At 45.7% G+C, this 10,050-nt stretch overlaps 1 protein-coding gene across 2 annotated transcripts in view; it reads left to right on the top strand.

The window, feature by feature from the left end:
* The first annotated feature begins 2,890 nt into the window (after positions 1-2,890).
* Gnb1 (guanine nucleotide binding protein (G protein), beta polypeptide 1) overlaps positions 2,891-10,050 on the top strand; it is a 33,139-nt gene continuing 25,979 nt past the window's right edge. For both annotated transcript variants that reach the window (XM_013034649.1, XM_013034658.1), the window contains exon 1: positions 2,891-2,971. The gene's annotated coding sequence lies outside the window, so the exon portion shown is untranslated. The remainder of the gene's footprint in view (positions 2,972-10,050) is intronic.

Genomic DNA, 10,050 nt, shown 5'->3' with positions numbered 1-10,050 from the left:
GGCTGAGGTGGTGCGGTGCTCATGGTGGACACTTGTTTCGCACGGGGCACCTGCCGTGTGCTTCGTTATGGGAGGCACAGAATCTGGGCACTGCAGATAGTACACGCTGATTTCTTCTCTCTCTCTGTGCGTGTGCGTGTGCGTGTGCGTGTGCGTGTGTGTGTGTGTGTGTGTGTGTCGGTCGTTGGGCCTGGGCGCTGTCCCTCAGCTCTTCAGCTCAAGGCGAGCACTCTACCACCTCTTAACTATGAAAATACCTAGAGGAATCTATAGAGCATGGAATAACTGTGGCCCTCATTTTAGAGGAAGATTCTCACCTGGGCCAGCATTGGCCCCCCGGGACACGTGGTGGTAATTGTAGCTAGGTAGAGAAGGCTGTAGTTAGGAGGACAGAAGACAGCTGAGCCCCGAAGACAGCACAGCAGCTGGACTGCTCTCCACCACAAGAGACCTCACCTAGAATCAGGGGTGCCACACATTGAGACCCTGCTTCAGAGGGACTTGACTTGTTTAGCGTGCCCTGGTGGGACCTTCCTTGGTGAGGCTTCACGAGGTGGAGGGACTTTGTATAACTGACTAACCTGGGGGGCAGGGGGAGGCTGGGAAGGGATGTGAAGGGTAAACAAAGGAGGAGGCTGCAATGCTTGATAAGAAATGTACTCATTATCTTGCCCATGTAATTGAAACCCCTCTGTACAGTATGTTTACAAAAAAAAAAAAATAACTGACTAACCTGTGTGTTCCCTGACTTCTGCAATACACTCACTTTTTTCTTTTTAGTCATGGGGCCTGAACCTGAACTCCGGGCTGGGCGCTGTACCTCAGCTCTTTTGCTTAAGGCTAGCGCTCTACCTCTTGAGCCTCAGCGCCACTTTTGGCTTTTTCTGCTTATGTGGTGTTGAGGAATCTAACCCAGGACCTCATGCAATGCAAGGCAAGCACTCTACCACTGAGCCACCTTCCCAGCCCCTACGCCCACTTTTTCTGAACTGAAATTCACATAAAATTAAACCATTTTAGGACTGGGAAGGTGGTCAGCTTGGCAGCCTCTGTTTTGCTTCTGTGGACTTACCTCTCCTCTACCTCATATAAAATGGGGTCATACAATATGTATATCACTTCTTGTGTCTGCAACGCTCCATGCTCTAGTGTGTGTCAGCTATGCCCAAGTCATATTCTTTTTTCTTTTGTTTTTTTCGGTCATAGGGCTTGAACTCTGGGCCTGGGCGCTGTCCCTCAGCTGCTGTCCCTCAGCTCTTCAATTCAAGTCTAGCACTCTACTGCTTGAGCCACAGCACCACTTCGGGTTTTCTGGTGGTTTATTGGAGATAAGAGTCTCACGGTCTTTCTTGCCTGGGCTGGCTTTGAAGCGTAATCCTCAGATCTCAGCCTCCTGAGTAGCTAGGATGACAGGCGTGAGCCACCAGCGTCCGGCAATCATATTCTATTTTATGGATAGACTACAGTGTGTTTCTTCGGTCACCTGTCATTGGGCGTTTGTTTAGTCTCCACATTCTGGCTAGTAATGTGAATGTTATGACCATGATAGGCACTTTTATTGGGTTCTTGTTTTCAGAGTGTTAGGTTTTTTTGTTTTGTTTTGTTTTTGAGACAGGGTCTCATGTAGCTGTAAAGCCACCATTCTGCCTCAGCCTCTAGGATTATAGACATGCATCTCCATTCTTGGCTCTTATTTGCAGTTCTGTTATGTGTGTACCTAGGACTAGAAATACTAGATCACATAGTAATTCCTTGTTCAATTTTTTTTTTGGGGGGGGGGTCTGGTCGTGGGGCCTGAACTCTGGGCCTGGGCGCTGTCCCTTAGCTCTTCAGCTCAAGGCTAGCGCTCTACCACTTGAGCCACAGCGCCACTTCCGGCTTTTTTCTTTTTGCTTATGTGGTGCTGAGGAATTGAACCCAGGGCCTCATGCATGCAAGGCAAGCGCTCTACCACTGAGCCACCTTCCCAGCCCCTTGTTCAATTCTTTAAGAACCTATCCAGTTGTTTTCTTGCCATACTCCCTTTTTACTACCAGCATTGTATGTACTTTCCTGTATATAAGAAGTATAATCCCAAAGTTAAACTTCTTTGTTATGGGAATGCCCTTGAATTCACTGCTGAATTGTGGAGGAGGGGTTAGTTTGCTGATAGCTCTGCTGATTCCAAACCATGTGTGTGAAAGTTTATAGTCTTCCAAGTTCCTGAATTGATAAATAAGTAGGTAGTAATTTAGGAAATGGCGACACACTTTCACGTAGTTTAGTTTGGGGAGAGAGTGTCTTTACATGTTTGAATCTTGTTTTCTGGGAAAGTATAGATGTTGCCAAATAAACTGTATTCTGGTTGGTGTGGTTTGAGAGGGATCAGAGGGGCCTCCCCTGCAGCCTCTGGCCATTCAAGACTGCCCAGGATAGAAGGCCAAGACAGCAGGTGGACAGATGTGTGGAGTAGAAAAGTCCTATGTAGGTGTACCTTGAGTCAGAAAATAGACAGCCGGTGGCTTCTAGAGACTCAGGACTCCTCTGCACTGACACCAAATGGAAGTGTCCGGACCAGGTGAACTTTAAGGGTCTTAAATTTTCACTAGCAGAATTCTAACTCCTCTTCCTACTCCCATGCCTTTACGTTCAACTTAGGGATTTTTTTTTTTTCTGGGACTTTTATAAAGAGTTTTAAAACAAAAAAAGGAAATCCACTTCTGGTTTTCTGGTGGTTAATTGGAGATAAAAGTCTCACTGACTTTGCTGCCTGGGCTGTCTTTGAACTGCCATCCTCAGCTTTCAGCCTCCAGAGTAGCGAGGATTACAGGTGTGAGCCACCAACACTGGGCCTATCACTGGCTTTAACATCTTAGTAGCAAAATGTATGTTTTATTCACAGCATGAATATAATACCAACATAGTTTTTTCTGTTTGTTACAGAGAAACTTACATGTGTTGGAGACCAGACCAGAAGCAACTCTGAATTAAGGTAATTTCACATATACAATTGGTATTCGTCGGTTTTTAAAATACCACATTTAAAGTCCTTCAGGGTTTCTTTTGTGTGTGTGTGAGAGAGAAAGAGACAGAGATAGACACAGAGAAGATGGCCGCCGTGATGTAAATTAAATCCAGGGCCTAGTCCAAGACTCACACTGAAAAAAAAGTCTGTTAAGCTCATCTTCAAATATAACAAGAGGATATTATATGATCATTCAGTTTCAACATTTATAGAACTTTACCAGATTTGTTTAATCTCCTTGCCTTCCTTCTGACCTCTCTCCTCATTGCAAGTCCCCCTGGCAGGGTGTGATTCAGGTATAGAGGGCCGGGCTGCCTTGCAGGCTCCAGGCCACCCCACAAAAACAAAGCTACAGAAATAAATAAAACACATCCCCTAAAACCTCTCATTTCCCTTGCAAGGGTTCAGTATTTCTTTTTCTTTTTTTTTTTTTTAGTCCGGTAGTGGGGCCTGAACTCTGGGCCTGGGCGCTATCCCTCAGCTCTTCAGCTCAAGGCTAGCGCTCTACCACTTAAGCCACAGTGCCACTTCCGATATTTTTCTTTTTGCTTATGTGGTGCTGAGGAATCGAACCCAGGAAAGAACTATTCTACCACCTGACTCACAACAGCGCTGCTTGTTATCTGAAGTGAGGGCATGGTACTTTAATGTATGTCCCCACTCCATGATGGGCATCAAGTCCAAGGCCTCTGAGTTCCATCCCTTGCCGCATGCTTTTGAATTGTTTAAATTGCTTCCAAAAGCATTTGCGACTCTGAAGTTCCAGATAAAAGCTAATGGCAAATGTGGGTCATAAGCAGACCTGAGACCTCAGCAGGCCCCGTCTTAGTGGCTTAGGCTGGAAAATGCAAGCGCAGCACAGCAGAGCTTACCTGGGATGTGTACTGGTGGGCAGAGGCAGGCAAGCAGACCTGATGTTGGGGTTTCCCTGAGACGGGAGACGAAGGACAGTGAAAAGCAAAAGCGTAGGTAAGATTTCTTCGACATATGCTCATTTCTTGTTTTATAGTAGTGCAAGCAGCATTACCAATATTGGGAGGTTGGATGGAATGGCCAATAATTGAAAGTAAAAATGCTAGTGATTGATTACTCTTTGTTTTTCTTTTTTCTTTCTTTCCTTTTTTTTTTTTTTTTTTTCCGGTTGTGGGGCCTGAACTCTGGGCCTGGGCGCTGTCCCTCAGCTCTTCAGCTCAAGGCTAGCGCCCTACCACTTGAGCCACAGTGCCACTTCTGGCTTTTTTTTTTTTCTTCTGTTTATGTGGTGCTGAGGAATCGAACCCAGGGCCTCATGCATGCAAGGCAAGCGCTCTACCACTGAGTCACCTTCCCAGCCCTACTCTTTGTTTTTCTTAAACAATTAAAATTACTATTTTAAACTTTGTATTGTTTTTCAAATATACTGTTTTTTAATATGCCAAAAGTAGTCGTTAAATTATTACATTACTTTTGTTATTGTTCTTCGTGATATTAGGTGGTGTATTTCAGCAACTCTGAATAGTTGCGGTAGTTTTTTTTTTTTTTTTTTTCCTTTGGTTGTGGGGCTTGAACTCTGGGCTTGGGTGCTGTCCCTTAGCTCTTCAGCTCAAGGTGAGAGCTCTACTGCTTGAGCCAGGGCACCACTTCGGTTTTCTAATGGTTTATTGGAGATAAAGAGTCTCACGGGCTTTCATGCCTGGGCTGGCTTTGAACCGTGATCCTGGTATCTCAGCCTCCTGAGTAGCTAGGATGACAAGCTTGAGCCACTGGCGCCTGGCGCAGTAGTTACTTTTGAAACCTTAAAATGAACAGAAAAGAATGTAAATACTTTTGGCTACAGGGCCCGGAGAACCTCTTTAACTTTTGGGGTAGGTGGTAGGTAATCTGTAGCCATGTGTAGAATGGGAGCTGCTCCATTCCTCTGTATTGTTCTCCACATGTAACCTGCTGCCAGCACTCTCCCGCATGTGCAGAAGAGATAACTGTTTAAATATGCTAGTTGTGCTTTGTGTTTCCCCTACTATTTCCAAACAGGGAAGTAGAAAGTTTTGTTGCTTTAAAGAAAAAAATTTTTTTTGTTATAAAGAGTACATGTCAACCCTTCCCTCGCTCTCTCCCTGTTCTTTTCTCCCATCCCCACTCACAAGTTGTGCAGTTCACTTTCAACACAGTGTCCAGTGACCAGTGTTGCCTGTGTACTCTTTGTCCCTCCATTTCTGTGCCTCCCCTGACCCTCCCAAAGACAGACAAGACAAAAAGAAAACAAAATGAAAAAAGCAACAAAGAAAAAAAAAACCTTGTTTCCATTTCCTGGAGTGGGTCTGCCTTTTTTTTTTTTTTTTTTGGTCGGTCGTGGGCCTTGAACTCTGGGCTTGGTACTGTCCCTCAGCTCTTCAGCTCAAGGCTAACACTCTACCTCTGAGCCACAGTGCCACTTCCGGTTTTCTGAGTGGTTTATAGGAGATAAGAGTCTCAAGGATTTTCCTGCCCAAGCTGGCTTTGAACCAAGATTCCTCAGATCTCAGCCTCCTGAGTAGCTAGGATTATAGGCGTGAGCCCGGCAGGTCTGCTGCTTTTTAAGTTCACTGCCCTGTATATAACAGTAGAAAGTCTATTTCCAAAAATCCTCTTTTAGATTTTAATTTTAGAAAATATAAAATTTAGAAAAATGTATTAAAGACACCATTAAAACTTTCTTTCTCTTGGCCAGGTGCCAGTGGCTCACGCCTGTCATCCTAGCTACTGAAGAGGCTGAATCTGAGGATCACGGTTCAAAGCCAGCCTGGGTAGAAAAGTCTGTGTGACTCTTAGCTCCAATTAACCACCAGAAAACTGGAAGTAGTTCTGTGACTCAAGCGGTAGAGCGTTCGCCCTGAGCTAAACAGCACAGCAATAGTGCCCAGGCCCAGAGTTCAAGCCCTATGACCACAAAAAACAAAACAAACACTTTCTCTCTTTTTTCAGTCATGGGTCTTGAACTCAGGGCCTGGGCGCTGTCCCTCAGCTCTTCAGTTTAAGGCTAGTGCTCTACCACTTGAGCCACAGCACCACTTCTGGTTTTCTAGTGGTTAATTGGAGATACGAGTCTCACAGATGTTCCTGCTTGGGCTGGGTTTGAACTACGACCCTCACATCTCAGCCTCCTGAGTAGCTAGGATTACAGGTGTGAGCCACCAGTGCCTGGCAACGCCATTAAAATTTAATGATGGTACATATTGTAGCAGCTACAGAAATAAGATCTCAAGTTTGAGGCTAAGTTGACTAAAGGTAGCCTTATCTCAAAAAACTATTTAGAAAAACAAAAAAATAAAAACACAAGAAGGCTGGGAACGTGATTCAAGTGGCAGAGTACCTGTCTGGCAAGTGCAAGGCTTAGTTCAAACCTCATCTTACCCTACCCATCCCCTCCCCCCCAAAAAAAGGCAAGGTTACAGCCCCAGTGAGTTAAAAAACAAAAAAGACACTCCCCGAAAAAAATATCTATACACAGACCAGTGAGAAAAATATGTTTCTAGGCAATTATTTATTTTTTTTCAGTTATGTTCTCTAGATGTTTAAATGCCTAACAGATTTTTCTTCGCTGATGTGTGTGGATCAGATGATGTGCCTCATGACAGCTGCTGAGGCTGCTGCTTCCCACATTGCTTGTGCAGAATTGGCTGGGGGAGCAACACTTTACAGGGCCTACAGGCGTGTACTGACCCCTGACTCTGAAGATCTTCCTCTGGCTCCTGGGTAAGATAAAGGGAGACCAGGTCATCTAGGCAGACATATCAACACATCTTCCCACTTTTAAAGTCTTTCTATGTTCTGTTATAGAGTAGTAAATATAGACTTTAGTGCTTTAGGGTTGGCACAAAAACGAGTTCATCTTTTTCTACAGAACAATGTTCTCTAATGCCACGAATCTTCTAATGTCCTGGGAGGCTTGAGGAATGTCCCCTGGTGATTCCTATCCACCAGGCAAGCCAAGCAGGGTTGCACACACCTGTACTTCCAGTATTCACTATGCTCCTACCTGAGCAGGTTCAGGACAGACTTAGCTACATAGCCAGAACAAGAAATCAGGGAGGGAGGAGAGGAGGAGGAAAAGAGCTTGTTATTCCTCTGAAATTGTCATGCTCTCCCTGTGTTGAGTCTCTAGAGCGAGATGGCAGCAGGCTGTCATTTGTGGAGGCCTTGATTGGTTGGTTGTTCTGTGGACTGCTCAAGGTCAGTGCTCGTGAGAACTCCTGGGGACTCATTTTCCCAGGTTTGGCCTTGAGCATCCCTCTTGTCTCCTGCCCATTCTGTTGGAAGAGATTAGCTGCAAAAGATTCTCTTGTCCTCACTAGGTATAGGTCAGAGATCCATAACGTGAGTAATAGAATGATGTTTTAATACCTTTCTTAAAAAAAATCGGTTGTGGGGCTTGAACCTCAGAGTCTGGGTGCTGTCCCTGAGCTTTGTGCTCAGGGCTAGCGTTCTATCTCATGGGCTACAGTGCCACCTCCGGTTTTTGAGTGGTTAATTGGAGATAAGAGTCTCATCACAGGGACTTTTCTGCCTGAGCTGCCTTTGAACCTGTGATCCTTCGATCTCAGCTTGGACTATAGACAAGAGCCACAGCACCAACTTTTTTTTTTTTTTTGGCTGTGGGTCTTGAGCTGAGGGCCCGGGCGCTGTAGCCCCTCAGCTGTCCCTCAGCTCTTCAAGCTCAAGGCTAGTGTTCTACCACTTGAGCCACAGCGCCACTTCCAGTTTTTTGATGGTTCATTGGAGATAAGAGTCTCATGGACTTCCCTTCTGGAGCTGGCTTTGAACTGCGATCCTCAGATCTCAGTCTCCTTAGTAGCTAAGATTAGAGGCGTGAGCCACCAGCACCCAGCAGCACCCATCTTTCATATTTTTTGCAGAATAGGAAAGTTAAGGAATGTTTATAATGAATTAGTTTTTTGTTTTTATTTTTTGTGTGGGTCTTGGGGCTTGAACTGGGGACATTGGTGCTGTGCCTGAACTTTTTTTTTTTGGTCGGTCATGGGGCTTGAACTCTGGGCTTGGGCGCTGTCCCTGCACTCTTCAGCTCAAGGCAAGTGCTCTATCCCTTGAGCCACAGCACCACTTCCGGTTTTCTAGTGGTTTATTGGAGATAAGAGTCTCACGGACTTTCCTGCCTGGGCTGGCTTTGAACCGAGATCCTCAGATCTCAGCCTCCTGAGTAAGCTAGGATTACAGGTGTGAGCCACTGGCGCCTAGTTTGTGCTTGAACTTTTTTGTTCAAGGCCAGCACTCTAACGAGCCACAGCTCCCTTCCAGCTTTTTATGGGTGAACTGGGGATAAGAATCTCGTGAACTTTTCCTGCCCAGGCTCGCTTTGAACCAAATCCTCAGATCTCAGCTACCTGAGTATTTGGGTTATGGGCACAAGCCACTGGTGTCTGGACTAAATTATGCTTCTTTTATCTTTAAGAGTTGTACAAAAGGTTACCATTCAACAACTAGAAAAAGGTGGTATTTAAAAAAAATTATCTCATTGTTATCATAGAGGTGATATCCTGAGGGGTAACAGTTACAATAGTCAGGTAATAAGTACATTTCCGTTGGTACGGTGTAATCTGTTTCCTCATTTTCCTTCCCTCTACCATCTCTACCCACAAGTAGTGTAGTTCAGTCTGCTCCACTGCTGCACTTTTTTACCCTTTTTCCTCTAATTTAAGGTGTTTTTGAGACCCCCTTCTTAGCCCATGTAGGTGTAATGCTGAGTACATGTTACCATAGCTTAATGGTAGGCCGAGAACTCAAAATCATGGTGTTGGGTTCCAGACCAGCTGAGGAAGAAAAGCTCCTCAGACTCCATCTCCCTGGAAGAAGCTGAGCATCATGGTGTGTGTGCCTGTCATCCCAACTAGGGCTGGAGGGATGCTGGGGCAGAAGACGGCTGATTGGGTGGCTCAGCGTGTATAATGCCAGCCTGTCAAGTTTGGGGACCATTCAAACTCCAGTGCCACTTTTTAAAAATTCCTGTGCCTAGCTACTCAGGAGGCTGAGATCTAAGGATCATGGTTGGAAGCCAGCCCGGACAGAAAAGTCCCCATAACATTTTTATCTCCAGTTAATCACTTAAAAACTAGAAGTAGCACTGTGGCTCAAGTGGTAGAGCACTCCCCTTGAGCTGAAGAGCTGAGGGTCAGTGCCCAGGCCCAGAGTTCAAGCCCTATGACCAACAAAAAACTAGAAGTGGAATTGTTGCTCAAGGCTAGGAATTGTGCCCAGGCCCTGAGTTTAAGCCCCACAACCACTACCACCACCCACAAAAAATTCCTGTAAGCACAGCACTGTGGTTCATGCTTGTAAACCATAGTTTCTAAAGGAAAGATAGGGAAGATCAAAGTTCAAGGCCAGTCTTGGCCAAAAAAAAAAAAAAAGATTCCCTCCCCAGATCTCAATCTCAAAGCTGTGCATGGTCACAAGTGTCTGTGTGGGACACACACACACACACACACGGTCACAAGTGTCTGTGTGGGACACACACACACGGTCACAAGTGTCTGTGTGGGACACACACACACACACACGTTTAAGAGCCTGGGCACTGTCCCTGAGCTGCTTTTGCTCAAGGCTAGCACTCTACCACTTGAGTCATAGCACCACTTCTGGCTTTTTCTGTGTATGTGGTGCTGAGGAATCTGAGGGCCTCATGAATGTTAGGCAAGCCACATCCCCAGCCCCCCATATAGAATTAAAAAAAAAAAAAAGAATGTCTGCCGGGCTGGGAAGGTGGCTCAGTGGTAGAGTGCTTGCCTTGCATGCATGAGGTCCTGGGTTCGATTCCTCAGCACCACATAAACAGAAAAAGTTGGAACTGGCACTGTGGCTCAATTGGTAGAGCGCTAGCCTTGAGCTGAAGAGCTGAGGGACAGTGCCCAGGCCCAGAGTTCAGGCCCCATGACCAACAAAAAAAAAAAGTCTGCCCTTCCGGATCTCATATCACAACCCTTCCACTTTGAGCCTCAGTGAGCTAGGATCCAAGTGTGAGCTCCTGCTAGTACCTCACTTCATACAGTTTGGTGGGGTTTTTGTTGTTGTTGTTG

Source organism: Dipodomys ordii, unplaced genomic scaffold, assembly GCF_000151885.1.
Source record: "Dipodomys ordii isolate 6190 unplaced genomic scaffold, Dord_2.0 Scaffold6, whole genome shotgun sequence".
NCBI classification, from domain to species: Eukaryota; Metazoa; Chordata; class Mammalia; order Rodentia; family Heteromyidae; genus Dipodomys; species Dipodomys ordii.
Note: the sequence above shows the minus strand (reverse complement) of the source record. Positions and strands in the feature narration are given on the sequence as shown.